This window comes from Tiliqua scincoides, chromosome 2 (genome assembly GCF_035046505.1).
Source record: "Tiliqua scincoides isolate rTilSci1 chromosome 2, rTilSci1.hap2, whole genome shotgun sequence".
In the NCBI taxonomy this organism is placed as follows: Eukaryota; Metazoa; Chordata; class Lepidosauria; order Squamata; family Scincidae; genus Tiliqua; species Tiliqua scincoides.
This window is the reverse complement of record NC_089822.1, coordinates 231,652,853-231,668,982: the sequence shown is the minus strand read 5'-3', so window position 1 is coordinate 231,668,982 and position 16,130 is coordinate 231,652,853.

The following is a 16,130-nucleotide window of genomic DNA, read 5'->3' as shown; positions in this document are numbered from 1 at the left end:
ACACAACCTGCGTCCTGGTGCCCTCCCCTACACCTGGCATTCTGGGGTAAATGCCACTTGTTCGCATCTGGCATGGTTGCATAGGCAAGAGAGGTTGCATATATTCTAGTTTAAATAACTTGTAATCTAAGATGGACTTTTCCTTCATAAATCTGTCCTTTTAAAAGCATTCTAAACCAGGTGCCATCACCATATCTTGTAGCAAGGAGTTCCACAGATTAATTACACAGTGGGTGAAGGAATATTTCCTTTTGTCTGTCCATCCACTCAGTCTTATTTATTGATTACATCTGCTGGAGAGGAGAGGATTTCTCCTTTTCTCCGCACCCTCACAAATATAAAACTGTTCCAGGGTGGTGGGGAAAATTTTTTTAAAAAGACTCTCAGCATTCTTACATTTTATTATGTAACATTCCGTCTTTAGTATTGTAAAGATACATAAACTAGGCCAGTTTCGTACAGGAATTTACAAGGACATTTATCTATTTAATTTGTATCTCATCTTTTCTCAGGGAAGCATACATGGGTGTTTCCACTTTATTATCATAACAACACTGTAAAAGAGATTGAGGTACAGTGATGAGCCCAAAGTCACTAACAGCCCAATCCAAATTCTGGCTTGAGCTGGCACAGACCTCCCTGCACTAGCTCCGAGCATTGCAAACATGCCGTAAGGCACATTTGCACTGACTTGAGAGTGCCAGCACAAAGACATGCAGTGGTCTCTGCTGGTGCAAGATCCAATCTCTGGATGGCAGAGATAAGTGTGCACCACATGGTGCGAGGGTGGTGGGACAGCATGGCGGGAAAGAGGTGTGGAGACAGGTAGGGTTGTTTCTGGGTCAAGAAAGGGTGAAATTGGGGGGAGGATTGGGACCAGGAGAGGTGGGGTTGGCAGCAGCAGTACATGCTGTATCCTAACCCCTGCTCCTGGGCCAGGTAGCCCTAACACAGACTTCTCGGATGTACTCCATTTAAACAGCTGGCACAGATCTGTGTGGCTCCATAATGCAGACTGAGGCAAAAGATAAGGGGGAAAATGTGCCCTTACCCCAAGGTGACCTCTAGCCTGCTCCTAACCTGCACTGGATACAACACCAGCCATGCAGCCTGGATGTACCAGCACAGGTTAAAATGGTGCTGAAAGGCTGCACTCCTTTACACTTTTGCTTGGGAATAAGTCCCACTTAACTCAATGGGACGTACCTCAGATGCCTCCCATTTAACTCAATGCGACTTACTCAGACGCCTGCTTGCACTAGGCTTGTAAGCCTAGGCTTGCACTGCAAATGAATTTCAGGGCTCATCAGGATTTGAACCTGGGTCCAACACCAACACTTCATCTACCAGACCACTGAAAATCATTGCAGAATAATGATCTCTAGTTCGTAGAAAAGCTATGTCTCTGCTACGTCCATTTCCACTTTATAGCTTCCTAATGCGCAGTCCAGTATCCTGTATGGCGAGATGTGATAATACTTTATTTGATTCCCCTCCCTTTGAATATGACATGGCTGAAGGCACTTGGCTTCCACCGAAAAGAATCTCAGGCTCTCGTTATTCATCGAGATGGCAGTGGGCACACATGGCTGATTGGTAGCAATATCAATGGCAATGTGTAGTAAAAGGGAGGGTTCACAGCAGATAGCAATCTGGAGACTATAAAAATGAATTGTTCATGTTTCACTGGCTTTGATACAGCCATATCTTCTCCAAATGATATACTTAGCTCTTTCTTTCCCAGTGTGTCATTATTCTGTCGTTTGGGTTGGCTGCCAAGTGTATCCCTTCTAACCATATGCACGTTGTAAACCTCCAGCGCAGCTGTCTCCAAAGTTAGCCAGTTCAGGAAGAATAGGAAAACAAATTATATCAAAGTAGCTTAACTTCTGTTTAACATCTTTTCAAATCGCCCCGTCCTCCGCCCACCATAGCGAACAGCCTCTACAATCCTGCCTGTTTGTGAGCGCTCTTGTCTCCTGATCCTTTCTGATGTGACTCGCATTTCAAACGTAGAGCTTTACAGACTTGCCCGACAAGCTATTGTAATTATAATCTCTGATTTTGTTAAATTGTTGGAATTGCTCTTTTCATCTGTCTTCTGTTTGCACTCCTTGGCAGCCTGGTTCAAAATGTTTCATTTGTATACAGTGATTCGGTTCTGTTTCTTTGTACACCTGCCTTGTGGAAGCTTGCTGACATTATCAGCGCCTGTATCATTTTAACCTTGTGACCTTGGGGAACATGTCTGGATCCTGGTTTTCTGGCATGCTGGCACCTGGGCAAATGCTTGAATGGGTAGCAATGGAAGTCAGAATTTCAAACACATAATGAGGATTATTAGATATTCCATTTTTCTCAACATGGAACAATAAGCATCATCAAGAACATTGTACTGAAGGGTCCCCAAATTCTTAGATACTCATACTGCAAAACCATTAGTTATCATTTATTAAAAGATGCACCGCTTTCGGCAACCCACATAAAATATACTTCTGGTTTTATGGGAGGAGAAGAAAGCATGAATTGACAGCAAACTTGGAATAATGAGTTTCAGGCCTAGAGGCCAGATGCTTCAGCCTGTCATGGCCTTCAGGAACAGAGTCCCTCAGGCAGATGAGTCCAAGGAGAAGGCTGACACAGGAATTCCCTGGGCACAAGATCAAGAGTCCTGTTCTCCAGAAACCCTTGTGTAGGAATTGGACTCGGCCAGTGCCAGATTTAGACTTGGTGAGGCTCTAAGGGGTGAGGGGTAAGGCCCTTGGTGAGGTGCCTAAGAGTCACTTTTTAAATGATCTTTTATACTGGGGGGGAGATAACAGTCCCCGCGAAGCCCAGCATACTATACCTACCCATGGCTGTTGCTGTCTTTTTCTGATGGTGAGCCCTTTAGGACAGGACACTATCTACACTCATTTATTTTGCTATGTTAACTACTTTGTGAACATTGTGGAAAAGTAATATATAAATATTTTTAAATAATGTTCAGTCCAGTGGGTGGAATATTTAATTGTGATTTGATTTTCTTGATAACATCATATTTTTAATGAGGGTTATCTGGGGGCTATATCCAAAGAGGATCAGCTCCAGTGTGCAACTTTCAACATCTTCTGTTGAGTAATTGTTCAGATTGCCAATGCGGACATACCCTTTATAAGAATGATATCATTTGCAGCAAGTCTAAGCTCCATTGGCATCTAATGGATGGTGTGAGTATGGGATATCCTGGCTATCTTGCTCAAAAAGAAACTGGTAACTAATAGCAGTGAATAACAGTTTGGGCTAAGGTTCAGTATCAAATTAGTATGAGAGGATGATGGTTCATATCCCTTTAAAGTTGTGCCAGTGGATGAATGAAAAAACACATCCTTCCATAGACCTCCGAGCCATATCAGTTATTTTGGTAAGGTAATCTATGGGCTCATTCTCTGGCACTGCTCTGACCATAACTTTGAATGGATCTAGGTACACCACTTTCATATTGTTGAAAGGTCAGTCCAGCTTGTTTTATTACCAATTATCAGTTGTATTTGACACAGGCTAGCAATCACCCTGGACAAATAATGAAATAGGACAGTATGAAGTATTGTTCTATGCACTGTTTTTGTTCTTTTCAAACAAGTACTTTTATCGATACTAGTGTTATTATCAGTTTAGGGTGTTCATTGCACTTCACTCTATATTAACACATAATATATGTGCCACTGAACCAAACAGCTGGGCTTATATAAGTATTCAGACATTGAGAATTGTTCAAGATACATAATACTGAATAGGATTTGCATCTTTTTATGGAGGATCAAGGGGGGCATATAAACAGAAGAGACAAGGGAAAAATGCATATTCTATATTGTTCCAGCAAGTGATATATATGAATTTTCCGTATTCAAATTTCCTTCACTTGACTGGGGCATTTTCAAGGAGACTTTGATGTCAGGTTGGGGCTCTGGTGGCTTCAGTGGCTATCAGTGGTGTCACTAGGGTTTGATTCCCCCGGTTTGGGAGACCAGCACATCCCAGACCCTGGGATGGATCACTTCCCATGCAGTGGTGGGGCAATGCCCTGGGCAGCAGGCGTGGTGATGCACTATGCCCTGCTCACTGATGTTTTGGTGATAACCTTTGATAGAATAGAGATATTTCAACGAGGTTTGTTTCATTGCATTCTGCATGGAATTATGCATCGAATGATATATAACATGATGGTATTATTCAAACATACCCAGATTTTACAAATTTTGACCAGTAGTGGTGTCATTCCCCGTGCTTGTCACCCCGTGCAGCCCGCATCCCCTGCACATCCTAGCAATGCCACCGGTGGCCGTTCAACCCGATTACTCTGAAAGCGCTTTCAATTGCTCTCTGTTGCTTTTCTAACATCCTCTGCAAAATATCCTCTGTTGGTGGTGGAGCTGTGTTGCTATATTATAGATCTGTCAAAATGCAAAGTAGCATACAAAAACTGTTTCTAGACCCATACCTGTAAAACCTGTCCCTTGTAGTCAATGATGTTAAAAGGCCTATTATATTTTTTTAATATAATATGGGCAGGAGGTCTGGTCTAGAGGGTAGAGCCTCCGTCTGCCTGAAGATAACATCCACAAGGTCGCCAGTTCGAGGCCACCGGCACCGTGCGACCTTGGAGCAGCTGACAAGCTGAAGCCAAGCAATTCCATCTGCTCAGAGCGTGGGAGGATGGAGGCCAGAATGTGAAGCCAGATCGGAATGAAACATCTTGAATGTAGTCGTTCTTGAAAGAAAGAACCTTCTTCGAAATTGTAAAAATTGTAAAATTGTAAAAATCCCTATTTAAATAGGGATTTAGATAAAGCCTGCCTATGTAAACCGCCTTGAATAAAGTCTTGAATAAAGACCAAGAAAGGCGGTATATAAATACCTGTTATTATATTATTATTATTATTTAATGCCAAATTACCATTTTGGAAAAAGAGGGCTAAGTGAACCTCATTGATCACAGTGGGACTTACTTCTGAGTAGACATGTGTGTAGTTATAATTCAGTGTGTTGACATAGATCTCTTAGACCCTAGCTGGTAATAGGAATATTGCCCAGAGTTGGTTATAGGACTTCGGCTGGCTTCCAGGATTTATTCTGCTAAAATGGCTGTTATTTCTGCTGTTTGGGGATGATGGTCACAGTGGGCTTGGAAAAGGGAGGCTGTTAGAATTTTTTAACATCTGGACTGCAGTGACAGCCTTTTAAATTTTTTTCCCTAGTACAGTCAAGCACGACCAGTTTGTTTAGTGCAGCTCAATCTGTGTCAACCTTTGCAAATGACGCATAGCTTGTTCTAATAAACAGTTTGGAACTTCTGCCCACAGTGGTGGTGTGAAGGAGATATCTCCAAGTCACAAAGTGAGAAATGCAAGTTTGCTGGATGAATTTGAGTTGGTTGTTTGCAATGACCATCAGCCAGGCTTGTTTTGAGGACATGTTGGAGGCATTTCCTATAAGTATTCTCTTGTTTGGAGTAAAGGAATTTTCAACGTACTGCCTGCATCTGCTGAAACCATCTAAAGGGAGGTTAGATTTTTGGCAGAAGTAACAACCATCACATAGCTGATGTCCAAATGTAATAGTGTTGCACTGAAACAGAATCGGCAATGTGGATCTTTTTTTCTCCTCTTCCAAAAGTGCCAACTAATGTTCAGTTATTTTGGACAGACCTTTTGAAAATTCAATTCATTTTAAAAGAGAGTGCAACTTGCACACTGGCTGGCAGGTTGGATGGTATAGGTTAAATTGACTGATTTAGTGTTGAGGGACATTCATAATGCAGCATGGTCCTTTGAAGGAAGGAAAAAGAGCCAAGTCTCTCTAAATGCCTTATACAGTTTCAAAGCCTTTGGAGGACATATGAACTGTATTTATGTTTTGCATGGACAGCAGTGTGGGGGTGGGTATAAATTGATCACCAAACCGTGGAGTGCTAGGTAGATAAAGTCTTAAAGCTTTGCAGGAGCCATTCAAAAGAGATCAGCAAACCAAGTGCCATTCTCAGGCATAAACTGTATTCTTCTGCTTTAGTAGAAGGCGTGGATGGATGTTTCAGGCCCCGGAAGGGAGTGGGGATGGCAGCTGTGGCTACCTCCACATCCTATCCCCCCTCCCAGGCCCAAAAGCCCGACAGGGGTCAGCCTGAATTTGCACCAGTGATATTGCTGGCACAGATCTGAGTAGCTCCATTGAGGCTGCTGGGGCTTTATCCAGGGTAAGGGGCCACAGCCACTATTCCCACTCTGGATGTAGCAGAGGCTTCACCAGCCCCCTGGATCACAGTGTGGGATTGTCATTAGGACTGGGCTGCCTAATTCTGACTGAGCTCTGCCCTTCCCCAACTATGCTCCAATCTTGCCTACATCGAAACCTTGCGTCTGTGTACTCCTGCTGGTACAATGTATGCCAGAACAAGTTACATCAATGTAGAATTGTCCTCTGCCACAAGAGTCCTGGATGTGATCCTGTCCCCACCCAGCAGGAATAAATCTTTGATAATTAAATAAATAATAATAAATACTATTTCCCTGCTCTTTAAAAAAAAATCCAAGACATATAAAAACAAATGTATCTCTATCTCTGGAAGCTGTTTATTCATGAAACTCCACCTTGTTTCTCTGCTCCATGCCATTATCCTGGTCTCTATAAAATCTTACATGTCTAAATTTGCACTTAGCAAAATATTTTTAAATTAAATATGCAATGGGCATGTTATCATAATCCTGTGTCATGCAAGGAAATAAAGCTCAAGGCTTGTGGGAGTGCACCAACTCAGACAATATCTGAGATCACATCCCTTCATTTTCTAAAGCAGGGAAGCACTTTAAATAGCAGATGATAGGACAATAATGACTTGGGAATTTTATTTTACTGGATTAAGAAACAAGAATGGTTTGATCTGTTAAAGTAGCAGTTTAACTGCATGAACTCCATGTTGGTCTACAATCAGTGTCTTATTGACTAGAACAGGGGTGCTCAAACTTTAAACTTTAGGGACGCTGGACCTTTAACAAGTGTATAGAAGAGAGAATTGCAGCAGGTGCAACTTGCCATCCCACAGATGACAAGCTACACCTGCTGAAATTCTCTCTTCTATACACTTGTTAAAGGTCCAGCATCCCTAAAGTTGAAAGTTTGAGCACCCCTGGACTAGAACTATGTTGACAAGTAACCATGTTGCAATGATATGTACTTCTTTTAAAGTGTTTCTTGATTATTAGACACTTATTTGGGTGAGATAAACACTAACTCTGCAGGCATGAATACAAAAACTTTCATCATCATTGAACTTCCTGTGAGTAGGGCAATAGCCTGTCAAACCGCAGACATATTTCCAAACACCATCCCCTATCAGCTTTTGACAGACATTAGTTAGACATATGACAGGCATATTTAGTTAGGATCAAATCTTAAGAAGTCTCAATACCCAGAACATCTGCAAATAATGGATTTAATTCCTGTTACTTCCACATCCCTAAAATGTTCACTGAAAGTGGAAGAAGAATTAATCATATATGCAACCATCTGTATGAGTAACAGTTTGAAATGGAATCACAGGGCATAACTCCACATGTCAAGCTATTTGTGTAAGCAACTGTTACCCTGCACATGCCCAATCTTGTCTGATCTTGGAAGCTAAGCAGGGTCAGGCCTGGTTAGTACTTGGATGAGAGACTGCCTGGGAATGCTGGGTGCTGTAGGCTTATACCATAGTCTTTCAAGACTGAAGGTTGCCAACCAAGTCTCCAAAGGGAGTGATTTTAACTCTACCACTTCAAATCCCCTGAAAGAAAATAGATATACATATACTTACTACTAGTTAGGAATGGTTTTAGGTTCAAAACACAGCAGCAGGTGTCTGTACTCAGTGGTGGACAAGAAGAGAGAATAAATGGAAACTCCTTCAGTACAGACAAAGCTCAAGACATTAATGATGGGTAACACTGTTTATCCAAGACTTATAGTTCAATCCTATGGTTGATCTCAAATTCTGCTATTGTAAATGCAGCAGTGCTGTTGAAAATAGGCACAACTGCTGGGAGCTTGGGAGCTTCTGCAGTAGCGTAGCTAGAGAGGGGAAATGGTAAGTACTGCAGGTGCCACAATGCAGTATATGTGGCTCCACCAATTTGCTGTCAGAGCCATTCCGCTCAGCTATGGGAAAGTGCAGGCACTAGCTGAACCAAATGGCATCTCCTGCACATGGCCATCACTATCTGGAGTGGCTCTGATTGCAAATGAAACAGGCTGCTTATATAGCATGTTGTGGCACCTGCAATACTTACTGTTTTGTCCCTCCTCTAGCTACGCTACTGAGGTTCTGATGCAAATAGTCCCATACCTTCACACACAAGCCACTGACATATCCGGATCTGCTCTACATTAGGTAAGAAGGCACAGGGGGAGGTTCAGGGCAGGGAGGGAGAACCAAATTTTTTTTACTTAATTCCAGTTTACCTTCAAGTCACACCCCCACTATAGTATGCCATCATACCTTTTTGCATGCTACAGCTTGTTGGCGGATTCATAATTTTTATTAGCAATTATAGCTCTTATCACTGTAAAACAATTGATTTTCACTGTTAGTTATCCCGTAAACCAGTGGTTCTCACCCATTTAGCACCCACTTTTTAGAATGAGAATCTGTCAGGACCCACCAGAAGTGATGTCGTGACTGGAATTGACATCATCAAGCATGAAGACTTTTAACAATCCTAGGCTGCAATCCTACCCACACCTATCCAGGAGTAAGTCCCACTGACTATCATTGTTAAAAGAATATACATAGGAGCTTGTTTAAAGTACAGGTCTGTAATATTTCCCTCAAATGCAGTCATATACCATGGTAGCATCAAGTCTAATATACTCAAAATAAAATAATGAAATGAATGGGGACCAACCTGAGATTGGCTCCTAGTGGGTCTCGACCCACAGCTTGAGAAACATTGCTGTAAAGCATGTTGAAGGATATCAATAAGTAAATAAGTACAGTAAATAGTACATAATATATAAAAGGATAGTCTTGCATTGAAATGCATTTTGATGCAATGTTTTTCTTTGATTGAAAAAAAAAACTGGATTTACAAAAGCAGCTCACTGAGCTTTCACAGCTTTCAAGCCAAAGGAAGTGGAGATGGTGACTATGTTTATTCTCAGGGCATCCAATGAGACATGAAATAAGGATCACCTCCATTTGCCTGGGCTTTCAGCCCAGTTTGTAAGTAATTGCTGCAGCAGAGCAGCAGCTGCAGACAGAGGCAGATCAAATCCAAAGATCAAATGCTTATTTCATTTTGATAAAAATCATTAAACCACAAATCAACTTACTCTGGACTCTAGTCAGGAAATGACTTTCTATGTGCCATCTGCACATAACTGACTCCTCATAAATTAGACCAGTGACACTGGCTTTTGTTCTATAAAATCCCTAAGCTATATTTACTTCACATCCAGGCACAGCCAGTTATTACTAGAATTTTAGTTAGCAGGCAAAATGATACACTAGATTCAAAATCAAGAAAAGTGACTTTCTCAGATCAAATTGGACAGCTTCATCATTTTGCCATATTTTTGTCTTCAGGAATGGAAACCTTTTAGGTTAAGTTAATGGCAATATTCCTTTTCTTAGACCCTCAATTAAAAAAAAGTAAGGAGAAATATGACTAAAATGTAAGCTCTTCATAATGGCACAAGACCAAAGGAGAGAGAAATTACTGATGCCTTTTAGTGACTTCACAAGGTACCATCCAGTTGGGGCCAATGAAACTGTTGCAGCCACCTTCCTCAAAGAGAAACAATAGCCAAAATACTCATGCTTACTGGGGGGTAAAGAACACTGTTTCCCAGCATCTATAGTTACTAGTCTGATCGCTAGGAAGCAGTAATTTTCTAGAAATAGGCTTCACTTCCTGGAACATCATCTGTCTGGTTCAGTCACAGCTGCAAAGTCACCCTGGGAAAATCACAGTGTCTGTAAAGGCCCTTGTTGTGATTATCCGTCTCTCATTATATTGCCTAGCTTGAACAAAAAGACACTTTAAATGTGATGTATTAAATTGTCCATAGAACAAACATGAAACATGTACATGATCTAAATTAAAATTTAGCAATTATAGATAGCATGTTAAAGTAATGCATTTGTTGTCTTTGCAAAATGCTTTATGTTTTGCTCCAAGTCCAACTTTTCAATGTGCCAATGGGAAGGCAAGGACTTTGCTAGTTAGATGCAAAACTTCTGGGAAGCTGGGACACAGCTGATCCACTAAATTTGACAATATTAATAAGGACATCTATGCTGCAGGAGTTTAATTACAGTGAAAGACGATTTGGGGATAAAGATGCCACAATAACTCAAGATAATGTGAAAACCAGTCCAAAGGCTGATATCTGAGAGATATCTTTTATTGCTAAACCTAAAGAATATGCATAGTGGTAGGAATTATGGATTACTTTTGTCCATGCAGGACAAGCTTCCCTCTTTTTAATGCATTGTTTAGGCCAAAGCAAATTATGCAAACACTTGGTAAGTTTCCTAGCCTTAAAATGTTTGCCTTTAATGAAACCAGCAACTGCCACTAGGCTTGTTTTTGATAGCAGTCATTGAAAGTAAAAGTAATTGAAAACCACCTTGTTCTATAAATAAAAATGGGAAAGTCCAATTCTATCTGGAATTGGGTTGTTGGGCAACAGCAGTTGTCAAAATGCCTGCCAATGGAATGCTCCCCATCCATTAGTGGACCTCCCAGGACCCGCTGGAGCAGGTAAGGCTGAAGAAGAGGCAGGAAGGGAATGAAACTAGGTGGAGAGAGGGTGGGGAGCAGACAAAACTGGGTGGGGAGGTGGGAGGAATGGGGCAGGAAGGCTGTGGGGGTGAGTGGATCCAACTGTGATGGCACACCTCAGATCCTATTCCCCCTTTTTCAAGCCTCCCCATCCCATTTCTCTCCTTAAACTTGTGCCAGCTAAGAAGCTGGTATATGTCTGAGGAGACCCATTGTGAAGTGGAAAGCTTATAGAGCAGTGATTTTCAACCTTTTCCATCTCACGGCACACTGACAAGGCACTAAAATGGTCAAGGCACACCACCAGGTCTTTGACAATTGACAAGGCACAACATGCTGCCAGTGGGAGCTCACATCTCCCATTGGCCCCATTAATAAATGACCTTCCCTCAAATTCCTGTGGCACACCTGTGGACCACTCATGGCGCACTAGTGTGCCAAGGCACAGTGGTTGAAAATGGCTGTTATAGAGGGTAAATCCCCTTTCCCTTCTAACAATGAGTGCTATGTGTCCCTCCAGCGGAGAGCCCATAAAATACCCAGAGTGCTGTGGGGGTGTGTTGCCCATCTGACCCCCTGTGCACTACTGCCCCCAGACACCCCCCTGCAGCCTGCCACCCTGGCTCCCCTGGCCACCTTCTTCATCCTCCACTGGCGTACTGCTGGCAGTACCTCCAGTGCGTCTCCCGCTGACCACTGGAGCAGATAACTCAGTGGGAGAGGTGGGGGAGGGGCAAAACAGGGCAAGGGAAGGTGACAACAGGGGTCCGGGATGGGTAGATCAGGCCAGGAGGGAGTGAGATCAGTTACACCAGCACCACCGATATCCTTTCTCCCTTCCTGAACCCAATCCTGTAGCGCAGTTCCACACAGACCTGTACCAGCTATTTAGCTAGTGCAGTCCAAGTAGACCCCTCTGCTCTGTGGAAGTTGACCCTGTCCTGCAATCCTGCAGACTATGCCAATTTGTCCCATCCAAATATTCCAACTCCCAATGCCCACTTTTTGGCTAATTAACACCCCCTCTTATCCCTAGAAAGAACAGCTGTGATGTGCAAAGGAATGAACACAGCCTTATCTATAGCAATTAACCAAATTTATTGCTACAAACACTTATTCCCTGCAAGTCCTCTTGTCCAGAGGCTTTCCCTAAACTCCACCTAACTCCACCTAACTTAGTGGGCAAAGGTCCAAAGCCTCCAGTTCAAGTCCAGTGTCCAAAGCACAGTCCAGTCCAGTCTTCTGCAGCAGAGTCCCTCCTCTGTGTTCTCTCCAGCAGAGTGTCCTGGCAGTCCCCTTCTCCTGTAGGTCCTGGACTGTCTGTGTCCCATAGGTCTGGGGTCCTCTAGGACTGGTTCAGGGTACTGTCTGGTCAGGTAACCTTTTGGCTCCTTCTGAAGCTGCCTTTTATCCTGCAGCCCCCTTGTTAAGTCCAAATTGGACTCAGGTGAGCCATCTCTTCAGTCCAAGTCCATTCAAAGTCCCATCAAGGTCAAATGAAGCTCAGGTGTCCATCAGAGTCTCCATTGGCCTTGATTGATTACAGCTGCGGAGCCAGCCCTGCCCTTCCCAGAGCTGTCAACCAGCTGTCAAAACATGGGATCACTGTCAACACCACAGCATCCACCTGATGATCTTCTGATCTTCCATTATAGACCCCCAGATAATGGAACAAATGTTCCCTGACCCACTCTGCAACTGCCCCTCCATCAAATGCAGCAGTTGTATCAGTGTGTCTGGGGGCGGGAGATAATTAGGATTGGGTTGAAAGTCTGGTCCAGAAGCACTCCCAAGCTGCAAACCTGATCCTTCAAGGGAAGTGCAACCCCATCCTGAACATGCTGTAACTCCAGATCTGAGGTAGCTGTCCCACTGACTAACAGCACCTTTGCTCTGCTTGGATTAGATATCAGTTCCTCACCCCACATCCAGTTTTTTAACGAGACACTGGTCCAGAACACCCACGGCCTTCCTACTACCAGATGAAAAAGTGAAATGGAATTATCAGCATATTGATGGCACTAAATTCCAAATTCCTGGATGACTTCTCCCAGTGACTTCATATATATGTAAAATAGCATGGGGAGGGGGTGGCATGATGGAACCTTGTGGAACCCCATAAGTTGAGCAACAAGTCACCTTCAGCCATCTTTTGAAACCTGCCTGAGAGTTCATAAAACCAATACCTCTTAAACCCATGCCTGTTAGGTGTCCCAAAAGGATACTATAATGATTGATGACATCTAAAGCAATGTTGGGTCTGTGACTGTAAATAAAGAATGATGATGATGATGATGATGATGATGACATCAAAAGCTCCTGAGAGATCCAGCAGAATTAACAGGCATGTCTAGTTCTTGGAATAGGTTGTCAACTGGGGCATCTGAGGCAGTTGTCAACCGAGACTAAACCTGGACTGAAAAGGATCGAGCTAATCATTATCACCTGATTAATGTGCAGAGAGTTCTATTACCACTGGCATTTACCTTTATAGCAAATTCCTAGGTAAGGGTGAGATAAGTAAACAGTTGACTGGCAGGCAGAGGGATGATGAAAGTAGCATTTAGACAGTACTTCTTTATCACCCCATGGGAGTATGTGAGCAGGAGGTGTTTCTTTTTAAAAGAAGATATATTTTGGATTACTGCCACTATGAATGATTCAGACCAGCGTTTTGGAACCAAGCACATACAACCAGTCCTCAAACCGCAAGTGTCAAAGTTCACTGCTTTCCTCCTCCTTTCTTTCAAGGACAGATAAATGTCTTCCTGCATAGCTGCTATTTTCGGCTTCTCGGCTCTCCCCATGCCCATTTCCTGCTGCAGTCATCTGCCACCAACAAACCTGCACAGGTGCAATTTTCATCTTTTTAAAACCTAATGGTTGATGTAGTTGTGGCCATCATTGCTATTCCTTTTCTGTCTCAACACTCGATAAATACAGTGATTCTGTACTCTGCTGATAAATGCAGTATATGTAGTTCCATTCCTTTTTAAGTCCCAAAGAGAATACACATCTATCCACCTGCCACCCACATACATATCACTGTAACAGTATCCTACTGCTAATATAAGCAGGATGACCAGATGTCATAACTGCAAAAGAGGACAAGGCACCCCAAAATGTAGGACATCCAAGAAAAACGTAGGACACGGCAAAATAAAAGCTGACAACACTTGTATATTGATTTCATGCAGTTAATTTAAACACTATATCATGTATTATGAAATTTAAAACTATATTACATATCATTTATTAATTACAAGAAGGCTATGCGCTGCCTGCAGGGGCCTGCTCACAGCAAAAAGGAGGACATTTCCAGGACACGGGTTAAAAAAGAGGACGCCCAGGAAAAAGAGGCCACCCTGAATATAAGGAATATTCTCTGCTGTTCACCAAAGCATACAGAGTGACAGTTTAGCTTTGTAGGGTAGTACAGTAGCCACATCTGCAAGAGGGATCTGAAGGCCTTAGGAGTGGACCTCAACAGGTGGGAAACCCTGGCCTCTGAGCGGCCCGCTTGGAGGCAGGCTGTGCAGCATGGCCTTTCCCAGTTTGAAGAGACACTTGGCCAACAGTCTGAGGCAAAGAGGCAAAGAAGGAAGGCCCATAGCCAGGGAGACAGACCAGGGACACACTACACTTGCTCCCAGTGTGGAAGGGATTGTCACTCCCGAATCGGCCTTTTCAGCCACACTAGACGCTGTGCCAGAACCACCATCCAGAGCGCGATACCATAGTCTTCTGAGACTGACGGTTGCCAACATTAACAGTAGCCACAGTTTTGGTATGGGGTTCAGACTTATTTTTGTCAAATGACAGAATGAAAATGAATTTGCAATTGAAAAATTAAGCAACTTCTTAATTCAACCCATCTTCCAATGATTTAATTTGACTTGTAACAATGAAAGAAAGTATTGGGTCATTTCCAGTTTGGGGCAGATGAACTGTACAAACATATATATCTTTAATAACATTATTTGTGATGAAAGGGGATTTTTTTTTTTTACATTAACTGTCTCACAAGAGAGACAGATGTTTTTCCTCAGGGCACACTGCTAAACACAAAAGTCAAATCCTCCCTGCAATACCCTAGAGATCAGATTATCTCACGAGAACCAATCTCTCCTCATCCTTATTGGTGGTGTAAAACTTTTTTTTTTTTTCACCTTGGAGAAGAAGATTAAATTGACACTTGAGGATACAGTTTGGCAGTTTCAGCTTCCTCCACCCAGTTCACAAAGACTTATTAGAAAATGACAAAACTTGGTATCCAGGAAACATCCTGTAGTGCCTCACAGCTCAAAGATGACAAAAAGACACAGCAGTGGGAAAGCAGGCATTTTCCTGTAGTATTAACATTCAGCCAGCTGAGCACCAAGAAAATAGAACATATTATGGATATGCTTTGGAAATTCTCAGTGGTAGGTAGTTTTGCCTGTCTGGCTCAAAACTGAGAATCTGGGAGACATTTTAACTGAGTTTCATGTGAAATCTCTTCCACATAATCATGTGTTTAATACAGGATGGAGAAGTTGACTTAAAGTCAACAGAAATTGCGGGGAAATTATGATTGTTAATCATAACAATTTTTGAATATTATTTGCAGTGCTTCTCTTTCCTTACTTATATAGTGCACTTACTTTACTTCTGCAAAAGAGACAAGCTATGCAGAGCACAGACCATAGATTGACCATAGATCAACCACTAGTCAAGAAGAATTATCAAGGAAAGCAGAGAAGGGGCAACATTTATGTGCTTTAACTCTGAAAAACTGCAATGCCATGTAAGTAAGGGAGACTGTATGTCTGCTGAGAAGAGTGCATTTGAGTTTTCTTGTGCACTTTGTCAATGTGGAAGAAAATTCAGAGGAAAATCTGAATGTGCCTGATGAGCCTCATGTTCGAAAATGACCCAAGTTTAGCAATTAAGGCAAAAAATGAAACAAAGCTTTTGGAAAACTTGAGTTTGTGGAGATACTTGAATGACAGAGGAGTGATAAAGTATAGGGGTTCTGAGAAGACCAAACAAATGGAATTTCCAAATGAAAACAGCTGAACATGCAGGCAGTGGAGTGGTACAGTAGAAATACTTAAACTCCTTAAACTATTTAAATACTTAAACTTGCCAGATGCAAGGGAGGGCACCAGGATGAGGTCTCTTGTTATCTGGTGTGCTCCCTGGGGCATTTGGTGGGCCGCTGTGAGATACAGGAAGCTGGACTAGATGGGCCTATGGCCTGATCCAGTGGGGCCGTTCTTATGTTCTTATGTCCTGAGCAGGAATGTGACAGGAATGGGTTACAGTTATGGGTTACAGTTACATGCAGGA